This window comes from Trachypithecus francoisi, unplaced genomic scaffold, assembly GCF_009764315.1.
Source record: "Trachypithecus francoisi isolate TF-2019V2 unplaced genomic scaffold, Tfra_2.0 Contig00284, whole genome shotgun sequence".
NCBI classification, from domain to species: domain Eukaryota; kingdom Metazoa; phylum Chordata; class Mammalia; order Primates; family Cercopithecidae; genus Trachypithecus; species Trachypithecus francoisi.
Genome location: NW_022680543.1, coordinates 2,585 through 22,349, shown reverse-complemented (window position 1 = coordinate 22,349; position 19,765 = coordinate 2,585).

The following is a 19,765-nucleotide window of genomic DNA, read 5'->3' as shown; positions in this document are numbered from 1 at the left end:
ACGGAGGCTCCTCCTTTCTGCCTGATAACTTGAGCACTGCAGGAACTTGCCCTGCCCTTTCCAACCCAAGGACCCCTGCATGTCACCCTCACCTCAGGGTGACTATGGCTTCAGCTCTGTTCTAAAAGAATTGCTGGGGGTTAAGTAGTGTTTGACCCGTATCACCTTATTTGTCATAAGACCATAAGGACCCTCAGAGCTCTCCTGCTCCTGGTGTTCCCCACCGTCAAACTTGAGGAGCCCCTGGGACCATTCCCACCTTGGGTAGCTCTGTTCCCATGTGTAACCATGGGTAATAGAAGCATCCCAAAGGTTACCTCTGAGTCCCGCAGTCCAATCCTGTAATCATTGTACTTTCAGGCATGTCATATATTTTCTCATAAAAAGGGTACCTCTTCTAGCATGGTTATTGATCTAATAATGTTAGACATAAGTTTTCTGTCACACATTAGGATATTTCTGTGAAAGAGGAATGTTACACCTTGAATGTATCATTAGATGATTCTGAACTGCATATTTTGTATACACTTTTTTTCTTTGTGAGCAACTTGTTAAGTCACAGAAAGAAAGCAACCAGAATTAACTAGATTCCTACGACTCAGCAAAATGTCAACTATGTTCAGTGAGATAGATAAGAGGTAATTCAGGGTCTCTCCTGACTTGTTTGGTTGAGTACATGATACTGCAACAACAGAAAATTAAGTGCACATAATTTGCCTAGTGAATATCATTTCATAAAGAAACACTGGAATTATAACTGCTTTTCTAAAAGCATGCATTGCCACGAAGACAGCGACACGTCTTTAAGACATGACAAAAGAAAAACTCAATAACTCATTGTGAAGCGCCTATTCTACAATAGGGAGAACAGTATTTCATTGCTTGGTAAAACATTCAGAGTATCTGATATAGAAACATCTTTCTATATATTCCCTATAAGTGACAACGTTCCATTTATATAGGTGAGTCAGACACTGGGATTTTTTCCACATAAAGAGCAGCATAATCTAGCTAAGAAATTGCATTTAACATCATTAGCATGAAGAGCACCCCATATTTTCACACAGCAAGAAGCCAATGAAATGTGCAGAGCTGTTAAGAAAGGTTTGCTTTCTCTACGGTTTCCTTAAAGTGTCCCCCTCAATATTTATGCCACAAGAGAGGCTTTCTTGATTTCCCCAGCACACACACTCTCTGGATAACACTGTGTAGTCAGGATTCTCAGATGTCAGCAAATATGCTACATAGTAGACTAAGAAAAATAGATAAATACGAATCCAACTGGCTAAGAACTTTACTTACATTTTCTAAAAAGGCATTTTAAAACTGTGAAGAAGCTAAAGTACAAGAAGGCAGCTAAGGCTCTACTCCATCTATAGACAAGTTCCACATGGCCCCGAGTGGGCACAGCAGGATCCAAGAAGGAAGGACATCATTCAGGGAAGAGTGGCTCCTAAGCCTGTCTGCCTGATGTTTTTTTCTCTTGCTTTTTCTGGGAAAGAATAAAACAAATCCAAGGACATCTAAAACAATATTGACATTTTTTGGATAAAATCTATTCTTACATTAGAAAAGCAAGATAGCTGTTCTCATGATGCCTCTGTCCTGCAGTATCATGCAATGCATAAAACAGCACTGAGCATTTCACCTGTCCCTGGGATTCCTGGCTGACATGTCTAACAATGATGAGCTCTTGAAGGCACAATAAAGTCTTTCCCAACTTTGTGCGTGCTATACCTAGCGCAGAATCTGAAAGATAGCACATGCTCAATGAACTTCAACTGAATATTTACTAAATATGTAAAAGAGAATTATTAACCAATAAATTTAATTAAACTTAATCTTCCTAAGTTAGCAGAGTACAATTTATTAAAGTCCAAACACAAGAGGTCTAGAGGTGTTATCACAGATTCACATCTCTAATAAAAATAATAACCAGATCTCAAGAGAATGTTCTAAATAGGTGTAATAGATAATATTGCTATTCTTTCCCTTGGTTTCTCCCTAATTAATTTTCCAATTGTGTGTTTCACGAGTTTCAGATGAGTTCCAATAGGATTAAGGTCCAAATATAAATCTGTAAAGACAGCTGGAAACAAAATTACTGAAATTTTCCATTTCGCCTTTGGAAAATTCAAGAGTCAATAGCATATGTTTGCCAATGAGTCACCTTGTAATGAAGAAAATTTCTGGCACAGACTTGAATAAATCTTGCCCTTTAGAAAGGCAATAAATTCGGACACGGTGGCTCACACCTGTAATCTCAGTACTTTGGGAGGCTGAGGCAGGTGGATCACAAGGTCAGGAGATTGAGACCATCCTGGCTAATACGGTGAAACCCTGTCTCTACTAAAAATACAAAAAATTAGCTGGGTGTGGTGGCGGGCGCCTGTAGTCACAGCTACCCAGGAGGCTGAAGCTGAGAATCGCTTGAACCCGGAAGGCAGAGGTTGCAGTGAGCCGAGATGGTGCCACTACACTCCAGCCTGGGCAACAGAACGAGACTCCATCTTAAAAGGAAAAAAAAAAAAAAAGGGCAATAAATTTTATAAAATAAAAGAACATATCCAGTACCTAAGTTTACTGTTTTTTCCCTGTCATTTTGAATTCTGTGAATACTTTCTTCCTAGAAAGAATTCTACACTACTGAGATGCAGAGGGGAAAATACGGTGGGCACCCCACAAGTGTTACAGGGGCTAGATCTCCCTCTTCCTTAGCTTATTTGGAAATCGGTTAAGATTCACTATATTTCCATGTGCTTGGCTCAATATAGATGGTTCCAGCATCTTAATGTGCTGTTACAAGTATTGATTATTTCATATTTATTCTTACCATCTAAAGGCAGAGATTCATTGCTACATAGGTGAATTTTACATTATTGTTCTCCCAGAAGATCATGGTTGAAATGATATAAAATGTTTTATTCAGGGTTATTTTATATCTGTTCAAAAAATGGTGGACTTCCTTAAAAATCACATGTGCTGAAGTGGCTAGCAGCTGGATTCATACTAAAACTTGCAGGTTTGAAGAAGAAAAGCATTTGGAAAATGCAGAGAATAAACACAGAATGGGGTGGTGACTCAGGTGAAGGCTCAACAATGGTTGAGAGAGAGGTAGAGATAAACCCATAGGGGAATCCACCTGCCACCTTCCATGCAGCCACCTCAAGTAACAACCTTGAAGATGCATGGCAGACCAGAGAGTTTTAGGCTCATTGCACTTCCCTAGGCTTATTGATTTAGTCTCGGTGATTAGCTCTGCCTAAGTTCCTCCCTCCCCACTCTACGGTCTTGATTTGTCCCCTGACCCCTGCCTGGCATCACTCTTAGCTTCCCACTTCTCCTTGACAAGTATTCCCAGCATGCTTTGTGATTCCCAGCATGCTACCTATGAAGGGTTTGGGACAGAAACCATTTCTTAGTATTATGTTCATGAAAGACAGCAGAAGATTAAAATTAGCCTATGGGCTTCCTGTATATAAATCAACATTGCATTCACAGATCTGCTCGTTTAAGACAATTTTTACCACATGAATATGAAATGATTAAGAAATAAATTTGAGGACTTGCCCTGACCTAAGACAGAGATGATACACTTTTCAAAACAGCATTTCATTTGAGTATATTAATTCTTGCACTTATTTAATAAAAGTGTATTGAGCACCTACCATGTGGAAAGCATTATGGGGCATAAAGAGAGACATGGTTCTAGGTTCAAGAAGTCCAGAATCTAACATGGAAGGGAGATGTGCAAATATCTGTTACAGGAAATAAACAGAAGAGCAAAACACTTAGATACTACTATTTATTCCAAAACATAGGGAAGCATCTTAATTGCTTAGGAACAAAACCAGCCTCTGAAAGAGCAAACACTACTAGGGTAGAGATGTGTATAAAAGTGCTTCTGGAAAAGATAAACATAAACCATGCATTTTCAAACAGCAATTCATTGCTTTGGGATCTGATAAGAATGAAAAAAAAAAAAAAGAATGCATGGATGATACATGTACAGGTTTTGTCCGTATCTGCAGAGGAAATAGGAAAAGCTGAAAGACGGGGAGACAACTGACCCCATCGGGAGGAGCTTTACATTCAAATAAGGACACCTTCTGGCATCTCTAGATGGAGCTCTGAATTCATTATAGTATTACTTAAAGGATTTTATTAAAAGACCAAACCACACTGCACTTGTGGTTGAATGCCTTTAACAGAGATGAATCTTACTGTGTGTTAGGACAGGCTGACAGTGGCTCCCAAAGATACGTCTATGCCCCAATCCCGGGACCCTGTGAAGGTTACTTTAGAAGGTAAGGTTCTCCAGATGTGATCAAAGACCCTAAGTTGAGGAAATTATCTTGAATTATCTGGCTGGGTCTTAAATACCATCAGAACTGTCCTTGTAAGAGAGATAAAGGTGAGGATGAACAGAGCCCCACACAAAAGAGAAGAGGGTGTGGAGATGGAGGCAGAGGCCGGAGTGAGGCACCCACAAGGCGAGGCATGCGGGCAACCACAGGAAGCCGGAAGAAACGAAGAATGGAACCCCCCCAGAGCCTCCGGAGGGAGTGTGGCCCATCTTGATTTTGGACTACGGATACTGATGCGGAACTTCTGGTCTCCAGACTATGACAGAATAAATTCTGTTGTTTTAATCTGCCAGTTAGTGGTCATTTTCCACAAGGGCCACAAGAAACGAACACACTGTTTATATGGAATTACGTATTTGATATTTTAGGGGAAACGCAGGAGAGTTCCACTGAAAATAGGATTAACATCCACTTTAAACCGCACAGACACACAATTCGTTCTGAGAAGGGCTTCATGACGCTAAACCACTCTGCCAGGCTGTGGCTCTGCCCGTGCTCGGTGGCTGCGCTTGTGCCTCACTGCAAAAGGAGCTAATCACTGTGTTGGTGGAACCTAAGGATGGAAGGAGAGGGGAAGGGGCCACAGAACTGCTAATATGAGAGGACAGCACCTTAACCAGCTTCAAATCATCAGAAAAACACAAAGCCTACTATTAAAGAGTTCAACAGTTGGTTACTGTGTTATCACAGAGATATAGAAAACTTATACATTCCAAAAAAAAAAATGATTCCTGTCCTTTCTCAGACTGTCTCATTAGGTCAAATTCACTAACTCCACAGCAGGCTTCTCTCTGGTTCCTCACATTGAGTCAGTAGGGAGGACGGCCTCGGGAATCGAATCACAGACAGGGAAGGCAGTGCCCGTACCTTCTGCAGGCCCCGTCTGGATGTTCATCTGGATACAGCACTGTTCCATTCTTCCCATTTTACCACCTGTTGTTTCAGTTCTTTTTTTTTTTTTTTTTGAGACGGAGTCTCGCTGTGTCGCCCAGGCTGGAGTGCAGTGGCCGGATCTCAGCTCACTGCAAGCTCCGCCTCCCGGGTTCACACCATTCTCTCGCCTCAGCCTCCCGAGTAGCTGGGACTACAGGCGCCCGCCATCTCGCCCGGTTCTTAATGTACCTTAACATTGTCTTAATGAGGTTAAATAAAGCCTTTATTTAGCAGGTACTGAAAGTCCATCTTGTTATGGATCTGAACTGATCCATGCATTGCTATCTAAAGGGAATGCTTCAGAAAAGCACACTTTACTCACAGTGAACATAAGCAGGGATGGTCAGTGTAAAAACCTACTTTTTCCACATAAAAACTTCTGTTTTACATGGTCTTAATCTCCATTCGATTATCTTCAGTCACTGCCTTCCCTACACCTCACTCCATGGGGTATGAAGGGGGCTCACTCTACCACCTGGGGCCAGCACGGGGACACGACTCAGGCCTGGCAACTGAACGCCATGCCTGTCCTACCGGAAACGACTGGTTCTGGGATGGTCAGGAAGCCCATGCTGAATGAATGAGAGCAGAACCTGGGACTTTTGGCTTGAATTCTTGGGAGAAATACCCATTCATTCATTCAACAAATAGTTGTTGAAAATCTGTACTGTGCCAGGTGTTCCCCTATGTTCTGGGGATATAACCACAAACAATAGAAAAAGTCTCTGCTCCTGTGAAGCTTATCCTACTGAGTAGAATAAACAAATAAAGGCATAATATCTGTAGAACTGAACATTGCTCTGAACAGACATAAAGAAAAACAGTCACGCTTCTAAGATGCTAAATGGTATGCCTGAAGGTACGGCATAGACAGAGCTGCCCATGTGCAAGAAGTAAAGAGGCAGACGGCTGATGAAAGAATCTGATTACCTAAATTCAGCCTGGCTTGAATCAAGACACTGTGATTCCCCTTATTGTTCAGGCCTATTTGGTTTGAGATTTTGGTCACCTGCAACCGAAAAATGCTCAATAAGTACACTGTCCTGAGCCCCCACCCTTATCTTCCCTCTACAGCCAACACATCGCCAAGGATTACGTACTTTTTGTGTGGTATATGGCAGCCTTTCCATTACCATTATCATCATCTCACTGTAGGTCCTCATGTTAACAACCTAACCAAACCTTATAGCCAGTGTTTACTTATTGATTGTCCCCAGCCACATACACACACAAATTACATATCACCATGGCAGAAACGGTTTTAAACTATTGCTGAGTGCAAGTCACACAAACAGCCATATCAACCAGCTCCAATGGATCCCCACTGCACCTGTCCTGAAATTCAAATTTCAGGTCCTGGCATTCAATTCCCTCCACCATCTGTTTCCTGTCCTCTCCGCAGAGCTACGGCCAAATCCACTACACATTTCTCAGATGCGCTTCCTCCTTTAATCAGAGTGTTCTTCTCACTGTTTCCTGAATGTAGGATGCAGGCACCAACGCTCGCTGACCGCTCACCCGATGACACTGCAGCCTCTCCTGTCTGCGAGTTCTCATCATTTATTATCTTCGGGGCTCAACTCACATTTTGTCTCTGCTCTAAAGTCTTCTCACATGTGTGAAGGCCACAGTAAGGTTTACTCTTCTGAAATACTGAGGTCTGTCTCATGGAAAATGAATTACACCTCTGGAGAAGGAGCAACACTTCACTCACGGGGAGCCACACAGCAGCCACGTGCAGCGGCAGATGGGGATGAGAGGGTACAGGAGAACCTCACTCCTGAGCGAGGAGCCTTGCTTGCTGACTGATGATTCTGGGGTGAGGAAGAGACACTGGTATGACCAGCTGATGAGTGTCTGGTTCCCGGGACATGACAGACAATTCCTATAGTCTACCTGTGGGAACAGATGAGGCTTGGACGAAGACACATAGGAACAGGTTTAAATTCTATAAATTACTGGGTAGGAACAGAAGAGGGTAGGAGATAGGGGTTACATTTTGTTTGTCCTTCCAGATGTCATTTTGACTTGTTCAAGAAAACCTAGTATAGGAACATTGAATACCTCCTGACACTGGTGTTTTCAAATGACTTACGGCACTACAAATATAAAGTTATAACAACAGCATACCAATTTTAACATACCAGGACCAAGGACTTTATGAGTACTACAAAACACACAACACAAATGAAGAGCAAGAGGAAACTTTACTTTTTTTTTTTTTTTTTTGGACAGAGTCTTGCTCTGTCACCCAGGCTGGAGTGCAGTGGCGTGATCTCCGCTCACTGCACCCTCTACCTTCTGGGTTCACACCATTCTCCTGCCTCAGCCTCCCGAGTAGCTGGGACTATAGGCACCCGCCACCACGTCCAGCTAATTTTTTTTTGTATTTTTAGTTGACACAGGGTTTCACCATGTTAGCCAAGGGGGTCTCCATCTCCTGACCTTGTGATCCGCCTGCCTCAGCCTCTCAAAGTGCCGGGATTACAGGTGTGAGCCACCATGCCCAGCCAAGTTTACATAAATTTAAGCATCTTAATTTGATGATCTACTCTACAATAAATACAAGGACTATTTAGACACGTGGAGAGATGTACGAGATGGGATGGGAAAACTTGTATTTGAGCAGATAATGGACAAAGAGACCTGCTGGGTTAAGATGAGACAATGGGTGTTAAATCCAACAAACACAGCTCCAGAAACACACAAGGGATTCAATGTAGATCAGCTCCTTGTCCCTGAGGAAGCTGGATAGATGGTCTTGTTCTCTTTCCTTTTGTTTATTTCTAAATTTGTTGCTATGTAGTTAAATTATACTTCTGTGACAAATTGAATACCTATTTTTAAACTACAGATTTTTGACTAAAGATAAAGTATATAATACGAGAATAAGACGAACCTATTTTTTCTGAGAATTACTGCTAAGTAGAAAGAGAGGAAACCAAATAACAAAATTAAGTCCTGCAGAAAGACATCAGAAATGACACAGAAAACATACAACATGGGTACATACAATTTAAAAAGAAAATCATGTAGAGATGTTATAACTAATAACTGTTATTATGAATGTATCCACAGCTATGGGAATGTAAGTGACAAAGATGGGCTGTTAATAAAGAGCAGTAAATGATTTTTCCATGGGTACAAAAAAATAGAAAAAAATGAAGAATACCCAGTATTTGATAGCACAACAGGGTGAGTATAGTCAATAATGACTTAATTGTACATTTTTAAATAACTTAAAGAGTGTAATTGGATAGTGCGCAACTCAAAGGATAAATGCTTGAGGGGACAGATACTCCATTCTTCATGATGTGCTTATTTCACATTGCATGCCTGTATCAAAGCATTTCATGTACCCCGTCAATATCTACACCTATTACATAACCACAGAAATTAAAAATAATAATAATTCTTTCTATGCATCTCTGAGAGTTGACAGAATTAGGGTCTGAATGAGAATATAAGGTATGAGAAGGATATGGCTTCTTCCCAAGACATGTTACAGAGGGATGGAAAGAAGACTGTGTTAAACTAATAACATCTTAAAGGGACCTCATGACCTCACAGGCCAGAGCAGGCTACAGAGCATCTGGGAGCTGAAGAAAGAGAACTTCAGTGACACTGAAGTAAGAGTTAAGAGATGCACTCCAACTGCATTCTGAAGAGAGATCCCAGCAACACCACTGACATCAGCTAGATTTTTTTCAGCCCAAAATAATAAACCTGCAAATTATCACACCTTGTCGACTACTCTGTACTTGGCTCTAATACGGTTAGTAAGGGGGCAGTGTCAGAATCCTTGAGAAAATAACCAGAACATCTTAGAATTTATTGTGCCCAAGAAAATAGACAAATGTTCACTGGAGACCTCAAACAGATAATTTCAAAACTTTAGGAAAACAGCAGGCATTATCCCACGGCAATATGTTTTGTTTCAACTCTATTATTTCAAGCTATGTGTGTCACTGTAGAGGCAGCTTCAACTTCAATTTTTTAACTTAAAAAGATATGCATATTTAGAATACAATTGGAAATGTTACATAATACTACCTTGTAGACCTCCGAGCAACCACTATATAAAGAGACACTGTTGTTATGAATAAGGACAACATCGTTCATCAAATGTGAAAAGCTATCCAAATGAAATCCAGAAAAAAAATTCCACTGAAGAAGAGAGAAATGGGCAAAGTAACCAAAGAAAGAATATTTACAATGAGACCGGGCACAGTGGCTCACACCTGTAATCTCAGCACTTTGGGAGGATGAGGTGGGCAGATCACGAGATCAGGAGTTTGAGACCAGCTGGGCCAACATGGTGAAACACTGTCTCTAGTAAAAATATAAAAATTAGCTGGGCATGGTAGCCAGCAAATGTAATCCCAGCTGCTTGGGAGGCTGAGGCAGGAGAATTGCCTGAATCCATAAGGCAGAGGTTGCAGTGAGCCGAGATCACACCACTGCACTCCAGTCTGGGTGACAGAGCAAGACTCTGTATCAGAAAAAAAAAAATACTTATAATGAAAAGGAGGCAATATAAAGCAAACTGAATTAAACCCCGGAACAAATTAAGACTTGCAAAAATTGCTAAATGCAATCAAAGAGATTTTTTGTACACTCATAAGAGAAACCAGAAGAAGCTGCACTCTTTTGACAAAGCTCATAAGGATAAGAAAATAGAAAGACAGATCCAGTTCCAAGATGGCCGAACATGAACAGCTCCAGTCTACAGCTCCCAAGGTGAGCGACACAGAAGACAGGTGATTTCTGCATTTCCAACTGAGCTTTGAAGACAGCAGTGGTTCTCCCAGCATGGAGTTTGAGATCTGAGGACAGACAGACTGCCTCCTCAAGTGGGTCCCTGACCCCCGAGTAGCCTAACCGGGAGACACCTCCCAGTAGGTGCCAACTGACAACTCATACAGCCAGGTGCCCCTCTGAGAGAAGCTTCCAGAGGAAGGATCAGGCAGTAACATTTGCCATTCTGCAATATTTGCTGTTCTGCAGCCTCCGCTGGTGATACCCAGGCAAACAGGTCCTCCAGCAAACTCCAACAGACCTGCAGCTGAGGGTCCTGACTGTTAGAAGGAAAACTAACAAACAGAAAGGACATCCACACCAAAACCCCATCGGGACATCACCATCATCAAAGACCAAAGGTAGGTAAAACCACAAAGATGGGGAGAAACCAGAGCAGAAAAGCTGAAAATTCTAAAAATCAGAGCGCCTCTTCTCCTCCAAAGGAACACAGCTCCTCGCCAGCAATGGAACAAAGCTGGACGGAGAATGACTTTGACAAGTTGAGAGAAGAAGGCTTCAGACAATCGGTAATAACAAACTTCTCCGAGCTAAAGGAGGATGTTTGAACCCATCACAAAAAAGCTAAAAACCTTGAAAAAAAGATTAGATGAATGGCTAACTAGAATAAACTGCACAGAGAAGACCTTAAATGGCCTGATGGAGCTGAAAACCATGGCACGAGAACTACATGACGCATGCACAAGCTTCAGTAGCCGCTTCAATCAAGGGGAAGAAAGGATATCAGTGACTGAAGACCAAAGGAATGAAATGAAGCGAGAAGCTTAGAGAAAAAAGAATAAAAAGGAACAAAGTCTCCAAGAAATATGGGATTATATGAAAAGACCAAATCTACATCTGATTGGTGTATCCGAAAGTGACAGGGAGAACAGAACCAACCTGGAAAATGCTCTTCAGGATATTATCCAGGAGAACTTCCCCAACCTAACAAAGCAGGCCAACTTTCAAATTCAGGAAATACAGAGAATGTCACAAAGATACTGCTCGAGAAGAGCAACTCCAACACACATAATTGTCAGATTCACCAAAGTAGAAATGAAGGAAAAAATATTAAGGGCAGCCAGAGAGAAAGGTTGGATTACGCACGAAGGGAAGCCCATCAGACTAACAGCGGATCTCTCGGCAGAAACTCTACAAGCCAGAAGAGAGTGGGGGCCAACATTCAACATTCTTGAAGAAAAGAATTTTAAACCCAGAATTTCATATCTAGCCAAACTAAGCTGCATAAGAGAAGGAGAAATAAAATCCTTTACAGACAAGCAAATGCTGAGAGATTTTGTCACCACCAGGCCTGCCTTACAAGAGATCCTGAAGGAAGCCCTAAACATGGAAAGGAACAACCGGTACCAGCCACTGCAAAAACATGCCAAATTGTAAAGACCATCGATGACAGGAAGAAACTGCATCAACTAATGAGCAAACTAACCAGCTAACATCATAATGGCAGGATCAAATTCACATATGATGATATTAACCGTAAATGTAAATGGGCTAAATGCTCCAATTAAAAGACACAGACTGGCAAATTGGATAGAGAGTCAAGACCTGTCAGTGTGCTGTATTCAGGAGATCCATCTCACGTGCAGAGACACACATAGGCTCAAAATAAAGGGATGGAGAAAGGTCTACCAAGTAAATGGAAAATAAAAAAAAGCAGAGGTTGCAATCTTAAGTCTCTGATAAAACAGACTTTAAACCAACAAAGATCAAAAGAGACAAGGAAGGCCATTACATAATGGTAAAGGGATCAATTCAACAAGAAGAGCTAACTATCCTAAATATATATGCACCCAATACAGGAGCACCCAGATTCATAAAGCAAGTCCTTAGAGACCTACAAAGAGACTTAGACTCCCACACAATAATAATGGGAGACTTTAACACACCACTGTCAACATTAGATCAACGAGACAGAAAGTTAACAAGGATATCCAGGAATTGAACTCAGCTCTGCACCAAGCGTACCTAATAGACATCTACAGAACTCTCCACCCCAAAGCAACAGAATATACATTCTTCTCAGCACCACATCGCACTTATTCCAAAACTGACCACATAGTTGGAAGTAAAGTACTCCTCGGCAAATGTAAAAGAACAGCAATTATAACAAACTGTCTCTCAAGACCACAGTGCAATCAAACTAGAACTCAGGATTAAGAAAATCAATCAAAACTGCTCAACTACATGGAAACTGAACAACCTGCTCCTGAATGACTACTGGGTACATAAAGAAATGAAGGCAGAAGGCCGGGCGCGGTGGCTCAAGCCTATAATCCCAGCACTTTGAGAGGCTGAGATGGGTGGATCACGAGGTGAGGAGATCGAGACCATCCTGGCTAACACGGTGAAACCCCGCCTCTACTAAAAAATACAAAAAACTAGCCGGGCGAGGTGGTGGGCGCCTGTAGTCCCAGCTACTCAGGAGGCTGAGGCAGGAGAATAGCGTGAACCCGGGAGGCGGAGCTTGCAGTGAGCTGAGATCCGACCACTGCACTCCAGCCTGGGTGACAGAGCGAGACTCCGTCTCAAAAAAAAAAAAAAGAAAAAGAAATGAAGGCAGAAATAAAGATGTTCTTTGAAACCAATGAGAACAAAGATACAACATACCAGAATCTCTGGGACACATTTAAAGCAGTGTGTAGAGGGAAATTTATAGCACTAAATGCCCACAAGAGAAAGCAGGAAAGATCTAAAATTGACACCCTAACATCACAATTAAAAGAACTAGAGAAGCAAGAGCAAACACATTCGAAGCGAGCAGAAGGCAAGAAATAAGTAAGATCAGAGCAGAACTGAAGGAGATAGAGACACAAAAAACCCTTCAAAAAAATCAATGAATCCAGGAGCTGGTTTTTTGAAAAGATCAACAAAATTGACAGACCGCTAGCAAGGCTAATAAAGAAGAAAAGAGAGAAGAATCAAATAGACGCAATAAAAAATGATAAGGGGATATCACCACTGATCCCACAGAAACACAAACTACCATCAGAGAATACTATAAACACTTCTACACGAATAAGCTAGAAACTCTAGAAGAAATGGATAAATTCCTGGACACATACATCTTCCCAAGACTAAACCAGGAAGAAGTTGAATCCCCAAAGAGACCAATAACTAGCTCTGAAATTGAGGCAATAATTAGAGCCTACCAAGCAAAAACAGTCCAGGACCAGATGGACTCACAGGCGAATTCTACCAGAGGTACAAAGAGGAGTTGATACCATTCCTTCTGAAACTATTCCAACCAACAGAAAAAGAGGGAATCCTCCCTTACTCATTTTATGAGGCCAACATCATGCTGATAGCAAAGTCTGGCAGAGACACAACAAAAAAAGAGAATTTTAGACCAATATCCCTGATGAACATCGATGCAAAAATCCTCAATAAAATACTAGCAAACCGAATGCAGCAGCATATCAAAAAGCTTATCCACCACGATCAAGTGGGCTTTATCCCTGGGATGCAAGGCTCGTTCAATATACACAAATCAATAAACGTAATCCATCATATAAACAGAACCAAAGACAAAAACCACGTGATTATCTCAATAGATGCAGAAAAGGCCCAAAACAAAATTCAACAGCCCTTCATGCTAAAAATTCTCAATAAACTAGGTATTGATGGGATGTATGTCAAAATAATAAGAGTTATTTAAGACAAACACACAGCCAATATCATGCTGAATGGGCAAAAACTGGAAGCATTCTCTTTGAAAACTGGCACAAGACAAGAATGCCCTCTCTCATCACTCCTATTCAACACAGTGTTGGAAGTTCTGGCCAGGATAATCAGGCAGGAGAAAGAAATAAAGGGTATTCAATTAGGAAAAGAAGAAGTCAAATTGTCTTCTTTGCAGATGACATGATTGTATATTTAGAAAACCCCATCGTCTCAGCCCAAAATCTCCTTAAGCTGATAAGAAACTTCAGCAAAGTCTCAGAATACAAAATCAATGTGCAAAAATCACAAACATTCCTATACACCAATAACAGACAGAGAGCCAAATCATGAGTGAACACCCTTTTACAATTGCTTCAAAGAGATTAAAATACCTAGGAATCCAACTTACAAGGGATGTGAAGGACCTCTTCAAGGAGAACTACAAACCACTGCTCAACAAAATAAAAGAGGACATAAACAAATGGAAGAACATACCATGCTCATGGATAAGAAGAATCAATATCGTGAAAATGGCCATACTGCTCAAGGTAATTTATAGATTCAATGCCATCCCCATCAAGTTACTAATGACTTTCTCCACAGAATTGGAAAAAACTACTTTAAAGCTCATACAGAACCAAAAAAGAGCCCGCATTGCCAAGACAATCCTAAGCCAAAAGAACAAAGCTGGAGGCATCATGCTACCTGACTTCAAACTAAACTACAAGGCTACAGTAACCAAAAGAGCATGGTACTGGTACCAAAACAGAGATATAAACCAATGGAACAGAACAGAGGCCTCAGAAGTAACACTACACATTTACAACCATCTGATCTTGGACAAACCTGACAAAAACAAGATATGGGGAAAGAATTCCCTATTTAATAAATGGTGCTGGGAAAACTGCCTAGCCGTACGTAGAAAGCTGAAACTGGATCCCTTCCTTACACCTTAAACAAAAATTAATTCAAGATGGATTAAAGACTTAAAAGTTAGACCTAAAACCATAAAAAACCCTAGAAGATAACCTAGGCAATACCATTCAGGACATAGACACGGGCAAGGACTTCATGACTAAAACACCAAAAGCAATGGCAACAGAAGTCAAAATTGACAAATGGGAGCTAAAGAGCTTCTGCACAGGAAAAGAAACTACCATCAGAGTGAACAGGCAACCTACAGAATGAGAGAAAACTTTTACAATCTACCCATCTGACAAAGGACTAATATCCAGAATATACAAAGAACTCAAACAAATTTACAAGAAAAAATCAAACCACCCCATCAAAAACTAGGCAAAGGATATGAACAGACACTTCTCAAAAGAAGACATTTATGCAGCCAACAGACACATGAAAAAATGCTCATCATCACTGGCCATCAGAGAAATGCAAATCAAAACCACAATGAGATATCACCTCATACCAGTTAGAATGGCAATCATTAAAAAGTTAGGAAACTACAGGTGCTAGAAAGGATGTGGAGAAATAGGAACACTTTTACACTGTTGGTAGGACTGCAAACTAGTTCGACCATTGTGGAAGACAGCGTGGCAATTCCTCAAGGATCTAGAACTAGAAATACCATTTGACCCAGCCATCCATTACTGGGTATATACCCAAAGGATTATAAATCAGCTGCTATAAAGACACATGCACACGTATGTTTACTGCAGCACTATTCACAATAGCAAAGACTTGGAACCAACCCAAGTGTCCATCAATGATAGACTGGATTAAGAAAATGTGGCACATATACACCATGGAATACTATGCAGCCATAAAAAGGTTGAGTTCATGTCCTTTGAAGGGACATGGATAAAGCTGGAAAGCATCATTCTGAGCAAACTATCACAAGGACAGAAAACCAAACACCGCATGTTCTCACTCATAGGTGGGAACTGAACAGTGAGAACACTTGGACACAGCGTGGGGAACATCACACACCGGGGCCTATCGTGGGAAGAGGGAGTGGGGAGGGGGGAGGGATAGCATTAGGAGATATACCTAATGTAAATGATGAGTTAATGGGTGCAGCACATCAACATGGCACATGTATACATATGTAACAAACCTGCACGTTGTGCACATGTACCCTAGAACTTAAGGGACTAAAAAAATATTTTAAAAAAAGAAAATAGAAAGACAATTTTTCTTAGGTTCCCAACACCTGAAAAGGGAACTCTTTAGATGGTAAAATGCAAAACAAATGCTGACAAGAAGGGATTGCAGCCCACAATGAGTGACGCAGATATAAGAAAATGTTACTTTTTCTTTACAAATTCAAAAGGAGTTTGTCTTCTAGTCTCAATACCTATTTCACAGAATAATGAGAGAAGTTCTGGGTGGAAGCACTAAAAGGAGGGAGGTGACCTCTGAGGGGCCGCGGAGGTCTGAGACATGAGGTGACCCCGGGAGAGGAAATGCCTGAGCAACGGGCTGAAAAGCGCAGCTTCAGCACTGGCATTCGGTTTATTTGCTGACTTATTAGCTGTCTCCTTGCAAAGGCAATTTGATTAATCAAAAGTACGGATGATGTGATGGGTAATTTCATGTGTCAATCTGAGTAGGCCAGGGGTCCCAGATATTTGGTCAAACATTATTCTGGATGTTTCTGCAAGGGTGTTTTGGGAGGACATTAACAATTTAATTGGTCGAGTAAAACACTCTGCCCTCCATATGTGGATGGGCCTCATCCAATCAGCTGGAGGCCTGGATAGAACAAAAATACCACCTACCACCACCAGAGAGAGAGAATTCTCTAGAATTCATCTGCAGCAGCAGCTCTTCTTGCCTGTCGGCCTTCAAACAGAACGTCAACTCTCCTTCAATCTCCAGCCCGCCAGCTCACCCCGCAGATGAGATTTCCCAGGCTCCATAACCACACGAGCCAGTTCTTTACAGTAAATCTCCCATGTACATCCTATTCATTCTATTTCTCTAACACAGAGGCTATAAAGGAAATTTGGGGAGTGGTGGTTAAAAAAGAGAATCTGGGTCCACATTACTCTGACAGGTTGGAATGCAGTTTGAGTCTAATTAAATGGTAAATGACAGTTATAGGTGATAAATACTTATATTTGAATTCAAAATGCCAACTGTAAAAGTAAAGGGGTTTTTAGGTCAAAGTTGGCTTCTCAGTTTTATTTTTATAATACTACCCTGAATGCTATAACCCTGCTGACCTTCTCATCATTCCCTGTGTTCAGTCTCATCATTACTTCAGTCTCATCATTCCCTGTGTTTCCATGAATCTGAGCTAGCCACCCACTTATTCACATTCTATAGATATTGACTACTGATCACTTTCTGAGCGTGGTGCTGGGTGCTGGTGATACAAAATGCCTCTCAATTACATCACAGTCATGTGACAGTGATATATGCAAAAGCTACTGCTATACAATAAGCCCAGTGTAATAAGAGAGGCCCATAAAGGTACCTATTGTGGATTTTCCATGAAAAGAGTCATGAAAGTGAGGAAGTGGGGTCAGGAAAGGCATCATACAGTTTGGCTTGTAGTATTCCAAGAGAAATTAGGGAAAAGGTGTTGTGGATTTTCCAGGGGAAAAAATAAATGCAAAGACATGGTGATAGGAAAAAAGTGACACGCCCAGCTGAGGGAGACAGTACCATGGGGGCAGGACAAACGGGGAAGGGAATTAGGAACTCAGAAAAGCCGAGGAGAAAAACTGAAGATGCTGGCGTGCTTTTCTTGGGAGTTTGAATCTAATATTGAAAAACGTAGCCGTGAAATGCAGCACGAAGGTAAAACTTGCTTCCTTAACGTAAATGTGTTAAAACTGAATAAATACATGGACGCGTTCTGTAGACAGGTGCCCTATGGTTATCAACTACACTGTGGCAGGTCACCTCCTCTGCCCTGCCTTGTACTTCTTGGCTCTCCTTTCACTCTGGCCAGTGCTGGGCTAACGGGCTCCACATAGTATAATGTGGCAGCACCTTCCTAAGCGTTCTTAGGAAGTTATTCCTAAGAAGTTAAGTGTTCGAGTTCTCTTTTTGTCTCTTGGCCTCTGCGATGCCTGCAGATACCCAGTCGCAACCCATTCATTCATATTCCTCTCCTGAGAGCCAGGAGTTAGCGCCCCAAGGGCAGTGCTGAATCCCTGGACAGGACTCGGGATAAACGCACTCCCCCTGCTGTCTCTCAGAAGCGCAGCTGCCAAACGCATTCTACCGGCTTCCTGAGAGCTTCCAGGGAGTTCATGCCCCAGTTGCTCCCAGAAGTGACCAGCTCAGTGATGTCCCCTTTTATTGGATTTTTCTTCTCTATTCCATTCTTCCCTCTTCTATGAGCTCACTTTCCAGAAGAGGCCACCTGCACCAATGCCCATGACAGGCTCAGCTTTCTAAGAAAACTCGGGCTGGGACAGCGGACTTTCCAGAATGGAATGTGGGCAGTATTCTAAAATACTAAATAAAACACAATAGGAAAATCCAAGGGATGAATGTCACATGGCATGAAGAAGGAGGTAGAGGACATCTGCCTGGCCTGCCAAAAACAAAACAAATTGACAATCAACGCTGGCCACCCAGGAGAAGAGCTTTGTCACAGCAATTCTTCCTCATATCCCAGAAAAGAGAGGAAGAAATGAGGACAGTAGAATCAACTGTGCCATCCAAAAAAGGAAGGCTGCCCAATCTCTTCTCTAGAATGTGTCAACTGTGATTTATGAAATGACATCTGCTATTTTTATATTGCAGTGTTTGCTTATCTATAGGTAAGATCTTCTCACTACTTCTTATGTCATGTTATCACGTTATCATTCATGAAGACGACGACCACTGCATAGACAAGTACACTGAAGAACCGTGAAGAGAGACGTTACCCTACTTGCAAGCTAACAAATGAGCCTGCCAGTTCGTTTCATGGTTGTGGCAGAAGATTCCTGGGTCAAAGCAAAGGACTGTATTACTTACAGCACAGCAAACAATATGAACATCAGCATGTCTGCATCAATTTCCTTGCCTCCAAGTCCTTTGGGGGAACATGGATGGGCACAGATGGATGTGTGCACACGCAGTGAGTCACATGACAAGTGAGGAGCCCTGAGCTTAGGGAATTCAGAGTTTTCTAAGGGCAGCAGGCATTGCTTACCCTTTGGCAACATTGCTGAAATAAATCTCTTATAGTTCAAGATGTGTTGATAAGCGTGTTAAGCTTATTTTTATACATGAAAAATAGCAAATTGTTATTTTAATAGTTATTCACAGTATCTCAAAATCTATCTGATATTAGCTTAGTTTTATTATAATTTTTAAAAACCATTTGGGTTCCTTTAATTGTTAATGGACGAGAATAAAAAGATATAAATTAGTTGCTTTCTTAAAGCTAAGCAAAATCATTTTTTATTGAGGAACCCAAAACTTGTCCTAACTTTTACAAATGTTTGTAAATTGTAGGTTCTGTGACAGCCTGTGCTATAAAATTTCATAGGCTTATAAGAGCTTTCTTAACACAACTGTGGACTTTTCTCCTGATGTTGTACAGCAGTTCAAATCAGCACAAGAATCACAAACCCTATATTTGAACAGCTATATAATAATATATAGATATTTATTTTCCCATTTGATGTTGCATTACTTTTTCTACCAATCTTCTAACAATAAATTCATAAATATCTTAATTATAGCAAACGTGAAGTTCTTAAGGTTGAGAATCATCATATATATTTCTATTACAGAGATATATTCTTCAAAAAGTCATCTAAAATAGGAAACCCAATTGGGAGACACCTTAAAAGGCAATTAATCTGCCACAACAGAGGCTTTGCTTAAAATACTGTTCTCTTTGTATTTGTGTTAATAATTGATTTGTCTTCGAAATTAAATTAGGAATCTATTGTATCTAGTAGACTTGAAATCAAAGCCCCTTCCCCATTCCTTATCTTCACTGCTGTGTTCAAAAAGACTAGACTCCAGGGACCTGTTAGAAGCTGGGTTAGAGATAGGATGTCTGAGAGACACCC